General features: G+C 39.6%; 1 protein-coding gene and 1 long non-coding RNA gene across 4 annotated transcripts in view; one reads left to right on the top strand and one right to left on the bottom strand.

Annotated features, from left to right (window-relative positions):
• LOC131478113 (uncharacterized) overlaps nucleotides 1–19,201 on the bottom strand; it is a 304,708-nt gene that overhangs the window by 30,833 nt on the left and 254,674 nt on the right. The window lies entirely within an intron of this gene.
• CCDC91 (coiled-coil domain containing 91) overlaps nucleotides 1–19,201 on the top strand; it is a 192,316-nt gene that overhangs the window by 171,976 nt on the left and 1,139 nt on the right. The gene's annotated exons all lie outside the window — the stretch shown is intronic.

Genomic DNA, 19,201 nt, shown 5'->3' with positions numbered 1-19,201 from the left:
AATTAAGTGAATCAGAAAAGTAAACTCAGTCGCAAGAGGTTTGGTGACCATCCGTGTCTGAACTACATTGTCTGTCATTGTGTGCTTAAAATTCTCCAGTGTTCTAGAATTTTGAATGTTACCCTGACTGAGCAATCCACAATACTTTTTTATGTGCAATGCAGAGAAATTTCAACATAGCATTAACTAATTCTTCTATTTCCAGTGGCTCAAAATTGCAAAGGTCACAAAGAAGTTAGCCTAGATCAGTCACTGCATTAGACAGACTTCACAATGTTTGGAAAAAAAATAATCTTTGGTAAATCAAAATTTTAGGTGATAGAAATTAGCAAGCTTGACTTTAGCTTTGCTTAAGGTTTCCAAATCTAAATTACTTCATATTTTATGAGTTACTGAATGACTAATTCTCTTGTTTAATTTGATTTTCAGTATACTTCAATAAGTCAACTTAAAATACATTTTAAAAAGTTTAATTTAGTGCAGAATTTTTTAAATCCATGAATATTTGGGATCTTTGAAAAGATCATGGAATTACATTTTATGAAAATACCATGCATGAATTTCAAGTCTTTTTGCAACAAAACAAATGAAACTTTCATTTCATTGTCAACTAATAATTTTGTGAAGTATCCTTGTATATAGGTATTGTAAAAATAAAGGCAACTTCCTATTATTTTTTCACTGGATACTTCCACTTCATGTGATATCTGTTATACATTATTAACGCTTCACGTAAAATTTAAGATGTATCATCACTAGTATACTGAATAGCTTAAATCACAATTTGTTGTTTATGTATTTGTACTTCTTAGTTTTTTGTAAGCCAAAACATCATTTTCTGAAAATTCTGAAAATGTATTGCAGTATTTTTTCTAAAGGAAAGTTGTTAAGGTTAGCCAATTTCTACTTTTGCCCTATATTCAGGATATTGAGCAAATAGGTAGTCACCCCACTATCCGCCCATTATCGCTCTAGACTTTGAAAAGAAAGGTGAACTGCCATTCAATATAATATTGGAAGTACTTACCAGAGTTATTAGCAAGAAAAAAAGAATTTAAGTCATAAATGAGGAATTGGAAATTATCCTGGCTTCAGACTGACTCAGCTCTTAGGGAGTGAATCTTTCTTTCTGTCTCTCCTCTCTGTATATCTGACTTTACAATAAAAATAAATCATTTTTAAAAATCCTAGGAATTAACTTAACCAAATATGTGGAAGAATTCTATGATAAAAACTATAAAACATTAAAAAATAGAAGACGTTAAAAGATGGAGAAACTTAGCATGCTCCTGGATTAGCAGGATCAACATCATCAAAATATTCATATTACTGAAAGAAATGTATAGATTCAACATGATCCCAATCAAAACCCCAAAAAACATTCTTTTCAGAAGATACAGAAGTTCATCTGGAAACAGGACAGACCATGAAGAGTCAAAGCTATCCTGAAGAGTAAAAATCAAGCTGGAGGAATCACAATTCCAGACCTCAAGACATACTGCAGAGCAATGGTCTTCGAACAGTCTGGTACTGGTACAGAAGCAGAGAAGATCAATGGAACAGACTAGAAACACCAGAAGGGAGCCCACACTTGTACAGCCAACTAATCTGACAAGAAAACTGAAAACAATGTAGGGGGAAAGCCTGGTCTCTTCAAAATATCCTGTTGGGACAACTGGATAGCAGCCTCCAGAGGTAAGAAGCAAGACCCCCACCTGTCACCTTATAAAAAAAATGAGCTCTAAATGGATCAAGGACCTAAATATGCACCCAGAAACCATCAATCTATTAGAGCAAAGCATAGGAAGCACTCTCCAAGACATAGGAATGGGGAAAGACGTCTTGTAAAAGACACCAAGAGCCCAGATAGTCAAAGCCAAAACAAAGGGGACTACTTCAAACTAAAAGCTTCTGTTCAGCAAAGGAAATGATCAACAAAGTGAAGAAGCAACCAACAGAACCGGAAAAATCTTTGCACAGCACACAGCTGAGTGGGTGATGTGACGCAGCAGGTTAAGGTGCCTTGTGGCATGCATGCCTCATAGCACAGAGCCTGGAGTTCAGTCTGCCTCTGCTTCTCACCAGCTTTGCACTATTGCGCAGCCTTGGAGGCAGCAGACGATGGCTCACACACATGTATCTGTGCTACTGTGGAAGAGACCTAGATGGAATCTGGACTCCAGACTTTGGCCTGGCCCAGCCCTGGCCATTGCAGATGCTTGGGAAATGAATCAGCAGATGGAAGTCATCTCTCTACCTCTGTCATTCTGCCTTGCAAATAAATTTTTCACAATAGTTATTTAGATGCAACAAATATCTCTAATAAATATTGCTGATGTGACACATGAAATACGGACTTAAAATTGACCAGTCCTTAATCAAACTATTCACACTGAAGGGGTTAAAATTAATCAGTAGAAGGATCAATTAGTGGGCTCAGAATTATTTTTAGTATTTATATATATATAATTTCTGAGCAAATGGAAGATTGAAATTTATATAAAAATTTTGTTAGAAGACTAGAACAGAGAGGCAGAGAGGAGAAATTTAAAAGTAACTCTTCAAGTGATTCCATAACCAAGTATTAACATCCTGGAAATTCTACCCTGTGAAACGTATAAGAAGTTTTGTGCTATGGACTTAAACATGAGGTAGCATATAAGTCTTAAACATTTGAAGACCACTGAATGAAACCGATTTGAAGTCAGTGTCATTGAAGCTGTGATACACTGGTGTATGATTTGTTTTCTCAATGCCATATGGCCCAGGGTACCTCCAATTTTTGCCAGCCATAATAAAGCAGTCAGCATCGACCAAGGAAAATAATATTGGGATGACTCAGTTTTAAGTTTTCAAAGAACTTCCTCAAAACACGTGGGGACATTCATTCACTCAGCAATCTCTCATTACACATCTATGGAGAAGACACCTGCCACATGTGGGCAGTATTCATTTCTTATGGCATCCCCAGTGCTCTATCTGATGTAGGAATTGTTACAGTGTACTGCAGGAATACTCACTATGCTTAACTTATAAGCATCACACAGGTCTACAGGAAGCTTTATGGTGCTTGCCTGCAGTCTGATTCCGCTTCAGAATATTTTCATTGAATCTCTTACACTTCTTGAAATCTCTAAAATCTGGCTTATTCAAAATCAGACACCTGCAGTATTATTTAGAACCAAATGTCCAAAGCAAACAGTCCTTGTTTCTACAGGAAATTTTTTCCTTCCACTTCCTAACAGTAATTTGCTTGCCTATAATATTCTTTCCAATATTTGCCTCCAGATGGGTTTTTGTGGCTTTTATCTGCTTTTTAAGTAATTAATAAGATAAAATTACCAATAAGTCACACTTAGACTGTCTGTTGTAAATAAACTATGGTTTTGATGTTTTAATGATCTAAAAACATTCCTCAACTGGAATTTCCTTTTGTTACGTTACACAAAAAGATTGGTTTGATGTGCACGCATTTTGAAAGTAATTCCCTTGATAAGAACTCGAGAGTGCAAAAAAATTCACCCACTAAACTGATCCTTAATATTTATGATACTCCCCACTCTTCTTGCCTTTTTTTTAATGAAGTAGAAGAGTAATAAGTAGAATACTGCTTTGCTGCCACGTTTTCCAGGCTGTACCTGAAAGGCATTTCTTTAGCCTGGCCAATAGCTTCGCTATTTGATTTAGGTGGCAAAAGGGCTTTGTAGTGTTTATCACATGTGGATATTTTGGCAAAACTTTCTAATCAAATAATTTTGTTCAGAAACATTTTGGCATTTTGGGATGCTTCTTTTAGAAACTGAATGAATTTTCTACTGTATTACACATTCTTCCTTTTTAAAAAGATAACCTCTCCCCAAATTTTCATTTTTCTTAACTCTTCATCTTGTGCCATAAAGTTCTACACACTAATTCAAAAAAGTTTAGACACTGGATCCAGAAACAGTTTCACTGCTCTCTCGAATTTAGGATGTTTTGATGTCATACTTTTCTCATCTGCCAACTAGGGGGAATCACGATAATTTACTCAGTGGTCACTTTCCATTTACCTTTGACTTTCCTGAAACGAGTCAATGAGGGTGGTGAGATGAGGGAAGGAATGAAGAGGCCTCAATACAGCTTTCTGTCAGGAGTGATCAGACCAACCAACAATTCATACAAAGCCGATGCAGTGAGCGTCAGCTTCTGCACTGTGGGACGCCACGCACCTGACCATCACTCCTGGGACTGTGCTTCCTCCTTCAAATCAGGAACCTGTGATTTTTGTTTCCAATCTACAGGATGCTATAGAGATGATATCTGATGCTCCCTAGAGTGCCTGAAAATCATGCTCATCTGGCACTGAGTGTCAGCGCCTGCGGTCACGCCGCCCCTGAGGAACAGCACTGAACACATCTCTGAGGCCTGCCTGTTTCTCTCTCTCCTAACCAACCCAGGCCGGTCACTTAATATTCATCTACAGCTGTCTTCATACCAATTACTACTCCTATTACCTATCACTATTATCGAGGTACATGTTGGATTTTCTTTACAGAACTAAACAGCAGTCAAATGAGACCCCCCACTGCCATACTTAAATAGATTTTCCAAGAAAAGCAGACGGACTGTCCAACGGGCCCAAGAAGATCCAGTATATCCAGTATGCATCTGAGCATGCCGAGACTGAACAGCTCGTAATGTTTGCAGAGCCGTCTGCTGCAGTTATCTCGAAGCTTCCAGTGTCTGCAGATCACAGGGAGTCTGATTTAGGAAACTTGGGGAACGCATCAGCAGAGCTCTCTGTGGTTCACTCAGGCACACTGATACTCATGCAGGAAATGGTGAGCCGTGTGGGACGTGCCTGAGACAAGAGCATCCATTCAGTGTGCCTCACACCAGCGAGCCTCACCGATCCTTGCATCCCCTTCCACGGTGTCATTTGTTTAACTTAAAACACAAAATAAAAGAGAGTTTCAGGGCATTTATGGCACTGCCTTGATTAATGAGGTCCTCTGACCAAGTTCTGTGTGTGCTTCCGAGAAAGAGAGGGTCTTGGGAACTTTATGACTGGTTCGTAGGATATTGTACTAGTATCTGAACCACGGTATATAGAAATGTGGATAATGATCGTTTCAAGAGTAGTATCCTTCCCTTCCCCCTTACCATATCTTCAACATTTATATTTTATTTTATTTGGGAGTCATGTAGAGTGGTGTTTTGTGGTTGATTACTCAGAGGCCTACAGCTGCTGGGCCTGGGCCACCCCAAAGCCAGGGGTGTGGATCTCATCCAAGTCTCCCCCAGGGGTAGCAGAAACCCAACTACTTAAGCCACCACCTGCTGCCTCCCAGAGTGTGCTGTGTCAGGAAGCTCAGATTGAAAGAGGGGCCACCCACTCAGGAGGTGTGGGTGGTTCAAGTGACTTCTCAACCACTACGGCAATGTCCATTCCCTACCAGTTGTCAACTCCACTGCAGCAGAAACTGCTTGTTAAAGGCCAATGCTATGAAACTTTTTTTTTTTTTACAAACTTCTGCCCAGTTTTCTTCTCAACCTTTCTCCACCTAGATTTATAGAAATTTGGAAATTTTATCAGTTGTGATAATACTGTAGAAGGCAAATAATGATAAGGGAGCCATATACATAAGGATTTTGTTTACATCCATTGGCTGCCTAGGGATGCAGAGGACAGAACATGGTAGCCCAAGTTGGCTTAGTTGACAAGAAAGCTGCGGCTTCCACGCCAGCCTCATGAATTCCTAATATGTGGGTCCCCAGTTTATGACGTTTCTAACCAAAATGCCACTGACTCTTTCCAGATTGGCAAGGAAAGGGCAGAACGACCGCTGGCCTTTCCTGCTGTCACTTGTTTACTTCTCCTGCACCATGCCACTTCATGGACAAGACGACAGCACTGAATTTGTAGCATGACTTGGGCATATTTTCCATCTTAGACAAGTTAAAAACAGACTCCCAGGGTTAAAACTGAGCTTTCATACTGAATGGATGTGTAAGTCTAGGAAGACACTTCAAACTGTCTGGGCCACAGTCTGCTCATCTACAAAACTGAGATAAAGATTTTACACAGCACAACTGGAAGAATCAAATGGATTAAGATGTGTGAAGTGCTTAGAGCACCATCTAGATCTCTGCAGGTTCACCTTCAGAGTTGCCTATAAATGCTTTCATTATTGGGGTGAGCTTCAGTAACTAGATGGCTTTGACCAGAATGTCTGTGTCTATCCATTTTGTGTTAAAGTCTCACCTTTAAAAATACTTTTTTTGTTTATAAGTGATTTGTGGAACTGTAAAATATTCATACTATTAAGATGATACTATGCATAGTATAAAGAAGATGGTGACCAGAAAGTGAGCAAAATGAATGGAGCAAATTAAGAGTGATATGAATGCAGATTCCAGATCAATAGATGGCCCGGCACAAGGTCCTGTCTGCTTATCACTGCTGTTCTGAAGAGTTGGTTTGGAATTTCCAAGGGACACGACTACCCTGATTGTATCCAAGTTGATTAGAATCATTATTTCCTGCCATCAGGGACTCATTTATTTATGTAATATTATTACAGACTCATTCATGTTATACATTTTCCTTCTCATTCTTGAAGCTTGAGGATGCAAATAGTAGAGAAAAGAAAAATAAGAACTCCACCTTTCCATGTTGGCTTCCTTATATGAGAGAAAATATATGGTATTTGTTCTTTTGTGATTGACTCATTTTGCTGAGCATAATAGTTTCTAATTGGGACCACCTGGTTTTAAATAGAATAATTGTGTGCATTTCCCATTAATTTTTTCAGGAATACTCACTGTTCAGATCATCAGCATAACTTGATCATTATTTTGTTTCTACTTTTTAACTGCTCCTAAACTGTTTATGTGTTTTAAAAGTTATCACACTCCACCATTTCTAACCCTTATGGAATTTTTTTTTGATTCTCCAGAAAGTTTAGTTTCAGCTCTCTCACATTGTGGGCCTGTCTTCCTGTTAGGAGCTTATAGTCTGACAATGTTTTGTTTCCATTTTAACAGCTAAGCATACAATAAAGTTGGAAGGTTTATCACTTGAAACTTGTATGAGGAGACTTCAAAAGTTTGTGGAAAATGAAATTAAAAGATTGGTTTACTTTGGCATTAAAACATTCAAAGCCTGGCATAGTTTTTCATATTTTTCCATGAACTTTTTAAAGATACCTCCCTAGCCTCCTTAGAACAATGTAAAAACAGTCGTGGCTTAATGAAGGTCCAGAGTTAGTAGTTGAGTACAAAGTAATCCAGGATCACTTTATGTACTTTCTACCTTAGCATGCAGGATTTTTAGCCCCAAAGTCTAAAGATTTGATAGTAAATGGGAGGAACTGAACCTGATGTGTATGCCTTCCTCTGTCGCCTGTTCTATGTGCGGCCACCCTTAACAGAGGCCCAACCATCTTGGCCACCAATGTAGCCTCTCAGAGGTGTTTCATGATATTAACCAACAGCTAACCTGGGAGTACTTCGCAGCGGTGGCTTGACGAAGTGCTCTTTGTTCTTGGAACTAAACTAGAACTCTGCAGCTAAGGAGGAGTGCATACTGGAGAGGTGGCTTTCTGGCCATGCCATAACAGGACTCCTCCTCTCCTTTTTCATAGGTGCTTAGTGTTAATTCCTTTTCAGGATCTTTCAGCAGAAGCTCTTGTCTTGGGTAAAGGGCAGTTGCTAGGTTAAACTTTCTTAACTGCAAGCAGACATGTCAACTTGTTTACCAGCAGGGATGCTAGGGTTTTGCTTGCACTCCTGGATCCCTCTGGGAGGCAGGAGGCACTTCAGGTGACCTGACACGGAGGGCGTTTTCCCAACTGGCTTCCTCAGCAGGAGAAATCTGTTTTAAAATGTGCCAGACAGATGGTATTGTTTTGTTGTTGTTGTTATAAGGCTTCAACCATCAAGTGCATGCCGTAAAATCCTGAGTGAGGAGGAGGAAGGGTGGCTCTATTTGTTTAAAAAGAGGGAAGGCAGCGTGTATGAACAGTGGGACCTTTTGATGAAGCAATACTTTGTTCCCTGTGTTCAACTGTGGATTGTAAGGAATCCGAATTCCTAGTGGGGATCAGGTGTGCATCACACTGTGGAGCAGTGTGCACCGTGTTCTTAGTCATGCTACTCAGTAGCAGCAATGCAAAGGTCAGTGAAGGCAGCTTGTACACAGAAGGCTCCACATGGTACATGGACATCCTGTGCTGCTCAGTCTCACCTCTCTTCTCAGATTAGGAAAAAGCAAATCCACTTTTCTGAACAACCACTGAGGTTTACAAATTCTTTCTGACAGTGATTTCTTACACGGTCTATTGAATGTGCCACTTTGCAGCTTCTGTGCAATTTCAGGGACCTTCTTGTATGTTACTATGAAGCAACCTTCCTGAATCTACTGTTTATGCAGGGAAGATAACATGGGGTGGTGATTGCATCAACAGGGCCCTTGGCACCCTGACAAGGTTTCACAGTAGTAGAATCCAGTGCAAGAAATCCCTACATGTATATAGCCTGACAGCATGCCAAGGCCCCCAGCCATAGCTGAAGCTCTTATCTGAGAAGGCAGTAGAGTGTTGTGGTTTACAGAAGAGAAGCAGGTGTCATGCACACCTGGATTTGGGTCTTAGCCACCGTAGGCAAACCTTAACCTCTCCAGGCCTCAGAGGCTTCCTACAGTTACTGAAGGAGCAACAACTGTGGTCCCACGTTACCAGCACTCCCTGGCCTTCCTCTAACTTCCTGCCCATGAGTGGAGACTGGATTGAGGGATACAGCCTTATAAGAAGAATGTGGCTTGTGTTTAGGGGCTGTTTGGGTGCATGCTTGGGGAAAGCAGGAAGCTGTGCTGTTAGGCAGCCTTGTGGAGAGGCTGCAAGCAGACATTTGGAGGCCTGTCAACAGTCACCCAATGAGTGTATAGCACAGTCTTGCTCTTGTAGCACTGTTGGAACTTTAGTAGAGGGATGCAGCAGAGGCACTCTGGGAAGCAGTGACCAGATGCCTGGCCTACAGAAATTGGGGAAGGTGGCAAGGATCTTCTGCTTTTCAGGCTAAGCGATTAAGTTTTAGGTGGCTTGTCACAATGTAGGTTCACCTGTGCCTAATGCTACCCAGAACTTCCAAACACCAAGTTGGCCTCAGTCGAGGTCAGCCTCGATCCAGCACTTAGGGCTATTTGTCACATACTACCAAGAACAACATTTGTGGATGATCTCTTTCTGTGTGCTAAAAACATAAGGCAATACTTAGTCAATTAACAAAATACAGACAGTATAGGAAAATAAAAACCTAAAAAAGTATGCAGTTCTTCAACTTCAAAGATTAAATTCAAATGATCATGAGAACACCAAAGGAGACAGACAGACCCTGTCAAATAAGAATTGCAAAAAAAAAAAACTTTGTAAACTAAGATATTTGGCTTCTTTATATCAATTTTACTTCAAAAGGTCACTCTAGGATTACAATAGCAGCATTACAACAATGCTCTTGAAATAGAAATTATATGGTTAAAGCCTATTCGTGCTTTGTAGCATGGAGCAGATTGTACTAAAAACATTGTGTTGGATGTCATATCCAAATCAGTAAGCATGCCATGCAAGCATCGATCCATCTTGTAGTTGAAGTAGAGTCTATTTGTTGTTGTACTCTAGAAGGTAGAACATAGAGTTCTACAGAGTTTACAGGCAAAGAGAACCTACTGTATAATTGAAACTATCTCCACTTTTTCCAATGCTTCTCCAAAATCTGCAGCTTTCTGAGTTGCTTTGGACTCTGATTTGTAATATTCCTGTAGAAGTTGTCAGAATTAAGAGCTGTTCCAATTGAAGAGAGAATTGTGTCCCTCCCCTGTCCCCATCAAATCCAGTAACCAATGACAGCTTGTGTGACACAAGGAAACATTAAACCTACACTCACTATAGCAGTGCATGATGCTCGGACCAACTGTTGCTGCTGCTCAATCTGTACAGTCAAATAGAAGATTGTATTGCAGAATAATGGACCTGGACTAGTGATACATTCATGTTGCCCAGTTGACTCAGGGCAAAAATGAGTAAGTAGTTCTATTCTCTATTTGATATCCTTGTAGTCTGAAATAAAAATATGGAATTGCCAAAATTTTGTAGAGCTTACTTTATATGACTCAGAAACACAGAGTTCACTTATGCCAAGTCATCTTAAGACAAAACAGCCAATGGAGTTTAAGACTCTTTATATTCTGTTTCATTTAGTCTAAAACGGCAACTGGAACTCATCTTGTACATACTAGAAACTTACATGGCTTTTTTAGAGGTTCGCTTTTTTTGAACTCTTGCAATGGAAATGTGAAATGTAAAGCTGATACAGTCTGAGCTGATGGCCTTAAGTGTTCTGAAAAAGAAGGTACACTAGAATTTCCTGAAGGTCTAAGTTGAGGCAACTGGCACTGCTTTGAGGCAAATCACTGCTCAGACTACAGTGAATCTAACAGAATAGGAGTTATTTCAAATACGTATTTTATGTAACACTGTTACCCTGATGTTTCTTCAATGTCTCTGTCAACATCATAGCTTCACATATAGTGTCACCCCCTCATATCTGATTTACTTATCTCAAAATATAAAGAAAAGACTGCTTTAAAAAAGAAATTTCTTTTGGAGACTGCATCGGTAAGTCAGTAGTTACTACTTCACTCTAGTTGACAGCCACTAGATACGTTACAAATAAATCTATATAAGCTGCAATGAGAAGCAAAATTTAACCATATAAGGGAAGCGTGGCAGTATTTAATCAGAACATGTTTAAATAGCACAGTAAAAGTGATGACTACCCAAGTATAACTTGATATCTTCAGATTTATTAGCCCTTGTTGTGATTTTTATAAAAACTATCCAGGCTCTTCCAGTTGTATGTGGGAACCTATGTCATGGCCAGTGTAGAAAACACACAGTGTGTATTAACACAAAGAAATTCTGTAAAGATTTCCTAATACTGTATTTCCCAAATTGAGTTGACCTAAAGCTTAAAAACTAACTTCAACTTTTCACAATCTAGTCAAAACAATTGAGAGGGAATCCTGCCAGATTTATTCTATGAGGCCAACATCACTGTAATATCAAAACCAGAAACAGATATAACCAAGAAAAAGTACTATAGCCCAAAATCCCTGATGAACCTACTTGCAAAAATCTTCAACAAAGCACCAGCTAATCAAATTCAGTACCACATCAGAAAGATCATTCACTTGACCAAGTGGTATTTATCCCTGGTATGCAGGGATGGTTAAACATATGCAAATCAATAAATGTGATGCGTCACTGTAACAAGCTAAGGAATAAAAAACATGATTATCTCAACAGATACAAAGAAAGCATTCAGTAAAATCCAACACCCTTTCATTAAATAAATACCTTAAGCAAACTGTGTATTGAAGGAACATCCTCAATACAATCAAGGCTATATCTGAAAAACTGATAGCCAGCAGAACACTGGATGGGAGAAAAGCTTGAGGCATTGACACTAAGATCAGGAACCAGACAATGATCACCGCCGCTCTGCAGTATGATCCTGGAGGTTTTGGAACCATGAGGCAAAAAGAAGAAATCAGAGGAATACACATTTGGAAATGAGGAAGTTAAGCTATCCCTATTTGTAGATGACATGATTCTCAATATAGGGGAAGCAAAATACTGACCTAAGAGAGTACTGGAACTCACAAGACTTAGTAAAATTGTAGGTCATAAATTTGACACACAAAAATCAATAGTCTTTATACACAAAACAGTTTCATGGCTGAGAAAGAACTTGTATTATCAGTTCCCATGCACAATAGCTGCAAAATATTTAAGTACCTTGGAATAAATACAACCAAGGAAAGTGAGGGATTTCTATGATGCAAATTACAAAACATTCAATAGAAAATGACACTAAAACACGGAAAAATCTTTCATGCTCATGGATTTGTCATGAACATGACAAATATCCCTGCATACAAGGGATAAATCCCACATATCATCAAAATGTCCACACTCTCAAAATTGATTTACAAATTCAGTGTGATCACAGTCAAAATTCCTTCAGCATTCTTCGGACATGAATAAAAAGGCTGCAAACAATTCATATGGAAACACAAGACACCCCAGATAGCTAATGCAGTCTTAAACAACAAAAACTGGAGGCATTGCAATACCAGACTTCCAGACATATGACAGGGCAGTGATAATCAAAACAGCCTGGTACTGGTGCAAAAGCTGGCATCAAAAATCAATGGAGGACCCAGTGATGTGGCCTAGCGGCTAAAGTCCTCGCCTTGAACACGCAGGGATCCCATATGGGCGCGGCTTCTAATGCCGGCAGCTCCACTTCCCATCCAGCTCCCTGCTTGTGGCCTGGGAAAGCAGTCAAGGACGGCCCAGAGCCTTGGGACCCTGCACAAGTGTGGGAGACCCGGAAGAGCTCCTGGCTCCTGGCTTTGGATCGGCACAGCACCAGCTGTTGTGGTCGCTCGGGGAGTGAATCATGAGACGGAAGATCTTCCTCTCTGTCTCTCTTCCTCTCCGTATATCTGACTTTGTAATGAAAATAAAATAAATCTTTAAAAAAATCAATGGAACAAAATGAAAATACCAGAAATAAACCTACACATCTACAGCCGATTACTTTCTGATAAATGAATATAAATCCAGGGAGAAAGGACAGTCTCGTCAACAAATGTCTTGGGAAAATTTGATTTATATGGGCAGAAGAATGAAACAAGGCTACTGACTTATATCTTATGCCAAAATCGAGTCGAAACAAATCAAGGATCTAAATCTATAACCTGGTATCATCGAATTACTAAAGGAAAACAGGAAAACTCTGCAAGGCATAATAGTGGGCAAATACATCTTGAGGGGGAAAAATAAACAGAAGCACCAGCAATTAAAGCAAAATTAAACAGATGGAAACTACAAAGGAAACTGTTAGCAAAATGAAGACCCAGCCAACAGAATAGGAGAAGAAATTTACAAACTATGAAACTGATAAAGGATTAATATCCCGGATCTATGAAGGGCTAAGCAACACAACAAGCAATCCTGTTAAGAAATAGAGAAAGGACATAAAGGGGACTTTTTCAATGGATGAAATTCAAATGGCCAATAGACATGGAAAAAAATGCTACAGTTCACCAGCCATCAGGGAAATACAAATAAAAATGCAATGAGGTATCGCCGCACCCCAGTTAAAGTGGCTATCATATACAAACCAGAAAATAATTGATGCTAGCAAGGATGTTGGGGGGGGGGATCCTAATACACTGTTGATGGGAATGTAAACCAGTGCAATTTTTATAGAAAACAATATAGAGATTCCTCAGAAATCTGAAAATAAATCTAACATACGACCCATCATCTCAGTCCTATGAATTTGCCCAAATGAAATGAAATCAGCCTAGGACAGACTTCTCTGTACTTCACTGCTCTCATTAGCTAAGGCATAGACTTAACCAAGATGTGCACCAACTGATGATGGGTAAAAATACCATAGTATCCACAGGCTCCAGAATACTAAGCGGCCATCAGAAAGAATAGAATCCTGTCTTTTGCAACAAAATGGAAGCCATTATACTTAGTGAAATAAACCAGTCCCCCAAAAGAGAAGTATGTTCACTAATCCGTATTATGTATTACACAGTGTACAAAACAATGTAACCTATGAGTGACATATCAGTGATTACTGCTACTACAAAAAATGAAATCTATGAGTGACACTGATTACTGCTACTGACACTCTGAAATGCCATTACTGTTTACAGTCTTTGTCTATACTCCTGAGGAACAGTGGTTTGCTTGGTTTTTCTGCTTGCTCTTTGTTGCCCTTTACCTATTGAAGTGTTAAATTTGTGATCTGAAGTGAAATCAAAGTACAGCATACTTAATAAATTAATAAGCACAGAAACAAAACATACACTGAAAAAAAAAAAAGTACTGCTTGGTAGAATACATAGCTAAACATTACCTTAAATGCAAGGCCTTAACAATCTGGTAAGTAACAGTCCCAGTTTCCTGGGAAACTGGAACTTATTCTCTAGCAGTTCTGGAAGGAGGAACCTGAGATCCAGGTGCTGGTAGGACTCTGCTCTCTCAGCGCTCTCTGTTCCAGAATTTGCTCTTAGCTTGCAGTAGCCACTGGCAACCCTGGCCATGTCTTGGCTGCAGCTGCCTCCATCAAGTCTGTACCTCCATCTTTCCCACAGCTTCATCCCCTGGATGTGTATGTGTGTATCCATATCTCATAAGAACATCTGTGATTGGATGTAGGTCCAGAGCTCATCCAATCCAAGATCTTAGCTGAGATTTTAATAACATCTGCAAAAATCCCGTTTGCTAGTGAGGACCATCTCCCAAGTATGAGGACTGAGATTACAGCGTATCTTTCTGGAGGACATCACTCAAGACATCACTGTTCTCCAGAGACAGTCTTCCAGCTTTTCCCCCTCATCCACACTCATGTCCCAGATATTTTATCTATGCTTTAAATGCCTTATGTAGACAGATAATTCCAAAATTTGTACCTCCAGCTCTTGATCCCTGCCTTAAATTGACTCAGATGTCTGATAACTTGTATCTGATAGATTTAGACAGTCTGATCACCTTCAAAGCACAACACTTAGGTTTCCTTTGGCCAATTCACTGCTGCTTCAGTCCTTTATAGCTCAGGAAATGGCACCATCATTCCTAGAACTGCTTTTTTATTCCCTGTTCCTTTCATCTAGGCTTCTGGGCTTCTAATCCATCAGCAATTCCAGTTGGCCCCATCTCAAAGTATATTCTAAACCTGACCTTAAGCCTCCACTGCCAACAGTCTGTTCAAATTTAAATCTTTTGGAGACTTTCTGTCTGGAAACTGGGTTTTCTCCATTCTTGCCCCCTGTGGTCTGTTGTCCACATAGTAACAGTGTGATATTTTTTTCAAACAAAAAGCATGGTCAGATCGTTGCCACTGTCTTCCAACTGATATGCAGACATACAGGATCTTCCATGCTCAGGCCACTTCTAATCCTCTCTTTTTCCTATCTGTCTCCACCCTACTCATTTTGTGATAATCTTACTGGAGATCATCCCAGTCCTGTCTCAAAGCGAGTCTGGTCTACTGTTTTACTTTCCCTCATGTGCTTCATCTGCCTGGAAATTAGTCCCCATGCTTTTTGCCTATCTCCCTTCCTCCTTTGTTTCTTACAAGCATCTTAAAAACCACTGTCTCCAAGTGTACATTTCTAACCCTTTTTTCCCTCCTCTTTATCTAACTCTTGAATATACTTGGTTATTTTTTAAAGCACTGATCTCCATTTGAAGAACATCAATTTACTTCCTCAGATATAAATGCTATAAGGCAAAAATTGCTATACAGACAGACAGCATCTAACTTATCTCCATGTCCCTAGTGCCTCATCAGTGCCTGGCACACAGTAGGTCCTAAATAGCACACAGACTCCTTTGCCAGCATGCCAGAGTGTTTTCTGTCTCTTCACTATTCTACTATTACTGAGATTTCCACCACATCCTGCTCTTTTTCTAAGGGAATGCTTTCCATCTCCCAACAGGCCATTCGGATCCCAGCACTGAGGTTTCTCGGCAACCCTCCTGACATGACCCCTCCTCTCTGATCACCCGTGGTATCAGTTTCACCACAAATATTAGCAAAGAATTGTTCTTCCACTTTTCTTTCGAGTCTCCCCAAGATCATAAACCTCTGAAACACATGGATGCTCCTGAATGCTTTTCTTCCAATGGCTTCAGAGCAGCAATAATAGGCAAATAGTGGACAGTCCTCACTCTTTTACTGCCCACCCGACTGACAGACAAGCTGATTGGGTCAGTTTCAAAACGTGTAATCTAAACAGCAGCTGGACTGTATGATGGCAGAGGGAATCCAGAGATGTGTGGTGAGGTCAGGGAGCAAGAGGCAGCCCCGGCAACACAGTGTCAGAAGGGCAACGCGTTCAGGGGAAGGGCAACGGTCCCTCCCAACCAACAGGGCAGCCTGTGAGCTTTCCATTCCATAGCATGAATGTGACCTTTCTAAAGGGCCCAGAAGAACAGAACCTTTTGGTCAACACGAAATCCGAGCCCATGAAATGTATTACAAACTGATAACATGTATGCGTGAGTCACATCCACCAGTGGATTTGCTGGACAATCCACCAAATTTGTCTGAAAAACTGAGATCATTTTTAGGCAGAAATTCAAAGTATGTCAGAGTTTAGATCAGAAAAGCAGCATGGATAATGGTATGCTCAATAGTTTTGCACATTTTGGCATATGTTGTTGGGTCATATATATATATATCCATACCCATGTCTATGTACACACACACACACAAATATGTATACATACACATTTATGTATATTCTATCTGCGTGTATGTATTTCAAAACCAGAGCATCAGGTGTTTGGGGATGTGCTTAGTGTTCTTATAAAAACATGCCATTACAGCAAGAAGCCAGATTTGCTCATGACTGACTTTCAGTGCTGCACTTCAGACAAGTCAAAACTGACCATGCTTCATATTACACTTTGGGGACCAATTCAAAGCTAAGCTGAAGAGATGTTTTGTTCTATTTTGCTGTGGCATGAAACATTGGAATGTAAATCTAATACAAATAATACAAATAACTAAGAAGTCACGTATTTTCCACATTGCCCCCCCAAGTATGAAACTAAACAACTTTTAGTAAATGGAAGCATGCTTCCTACTGCCTTTCAAAAATACACTATGAAATTATTAGGAAAAATAATTAGTAGTATTCACAAGGCCCAGATATATGTTTAAGAGAAATCAGAGTTATACAAGTTAAACCGGTAAAAAAGAAAGCATTTTGAACTACAGTATCATGTCTGCCGACACTGCTTTGTGCTTCGTGTCTGTCAGTGTGTCATAGAAACTAAACCTTGAACCACCTTGAAACAAAAGCCATAAATACAGAATTCCACTTTAGAGGGGCTTGAAAGAAATGACTATTTTGCTAAAAATTCTTCTTACCTCAGCAAAGGATAATAAAGTGACGCCTAATAGAGCTGTCCAAATGGAGGAATAAGCCAGGACCTCAGTTTGATGCACTGGTTTCAGGGAGGAATTCAACACCCTTAGAAAAGAGAGGTCATTAAGCGTCCCCTCTTACAGACACCACCTTAACATACTTTGCCTGGGAAAGACCCATAAAAGGGCTGATCCCCCAATCTGTTATGGAACACTGATATCACCGGGCAGCTCCTGTTTATTTATGGAATCTGCCCTTCCGAGAGCTCTGAGTAGGCACAGTGTAAGGCCGGAAGTGATTCTCTGCAACTGGCCGGATCCAAAGCCAGTATGTCCATGTCAACATGGGGATGTTCTGGGGCAGCTCAGAGTGCCTTCGAGTGCAAGCCTGGGAAGAGCAATCTACTAAACTTTTTTGCCCTCTGTATATGAGTGTTAATGTCATCAGTTTGTGCTACATTTCCTCTAACAGAAAATTTTATCTACTCTTCAGACTTAAAAAAAAAACTCCCTAGGACAATCAAAGAAGGCGAACTGTTAAAGCTGGTACATATGACATGTGCACACATAAATTAGGGAGTAAAGCAGTGAGAGCCATGAAGCTTCAGCATGACTCCACCCATCAAATTTAACTGTCCTCCGTTCTTGGGGCATTATTCCCCACCTTTATAGGAAATGTTTCCTGTGTAACTTAATGAACCTCTGATTTCTGTTTTATGAAAAAAAAGTACACCAGAGTATAATATAATCACTTCCTATTTAGCATCAATTTTGTCATGCTTTACAAATGTATGTTTTTGAAATGTTCTTAATTGATGTTACACCATGTTAAGTTTATACAGGTGTAGTAATTAAGATAGTATTACCTTTATATATATATATATACACACACACATATATATATTTACCTATATATTACATATATATGTAAATTGTCCAATGGAAGGAACTGAAAATCAAATCCCTGTGTTTATGGAAATCTGGATTATTATTAGGGCTATCATTGCATATTCTGTATTTATTTACAGAGTTTCCTCAGGGTACAGCAGCAGACAAGCAGAGAGATGTATGGTGAAGGATGGTCAGTCACTACAGCACAGATTACATCAGAAACAATCCAACATATCTTTCACAGGATTCCTTAAATATTGAAACACCAACTCTATATACTCTATTATACATAGTGGGAAAATCCACATCTAGTGAAATCAGTTCTCTCACACTCTGTAGCTGACACTGCAGACTGCACACTCACTGTGGAAAGCCTATGGGGGGCCCAGTGGTGTGGCCTAGTGGCTAAGGTCCTCGCCGGGATCCCATATGGTCGCTGGTTCTAATCCCGGCAGCTCTACTTCCTCTCTATCTCTCCTCCTCTCTGTATATCTGACTTTGTAATAAAAATAAAACCTTTAAAAAAAAAAAGAAAAAAGAAAGCCTATGGGACTGTCTTTCACAGCTTAGAACATGTGAATCTGTGACAGAAATTCCATATATCAGAATCTGTCCAAGAGAAACCCTTGAATATCTTCAGAAAGGTGAATACTCCAGTATTAAATTTTTTCTTATTGCTTCAAAAATAGCAAAATTGGAATAACTTTGGCATGTCTGTTAATGCAAGGGTGGTAAGTGAATTATGGAATACAATCAAGCATTTTTACTGAAGCATGAAAACAGTTTCAGTAATGGTAGTTGAGTTAAAAGTTACAAGATAGGACTCAAATATTTTCTAAAAGCCTGACGTTAAACACTTGAAGGCATCCTCAAGTAGACAGAGATCCTGGGAGAACAGAATGGAACCATTGGATCCCCATTCATACTGCTCAGACTTCAACCAATTAAAAAAGTTGCAAAATTTTCAGTATGTTCAACGCATACCAATATGAAACTGACAAATTCCAGCTTTTCCTAATTGCAAATCTGCTTGATTTCGCTCAGTGTTGACAAGTGTATGCCTTATTTTCGAGATTGCCTAGCCCTGACAGTGTTATATATTTACTGATTCATCCACTGTCAGCAAACATTTATTGAATGTGACACACAGCAGATCCTGTTCAGGACGCTGGCCACACAAAACTCAGCAAAACAGAAAACATCTGTGCTTACCTGGGATTACAGCTGAAGGATTCTCCCAGGAGTCTAGTGAGCAGACCATACTCACATGAAGGTATAACCCAAGAAGAAGGAAAAATGATTATAGAAA

Source organism: Ochotona princeps, chromosome 27 (genome assembly GCF_030435755.1).
Source record: "Ochotona princeps isolate mOchPri1 chromosome 27, mOchPri1.hap1, whole genome shotgun sequence".
NCBI lineage: Eukaryota > Metazoa > Chordata > Mammalia > Lagomorpha > Ochotonidae > Ochotona > Ochotona princeps.
This window is presented reverse-complemented; position numbering and strand designations above follow the sequence as displayed.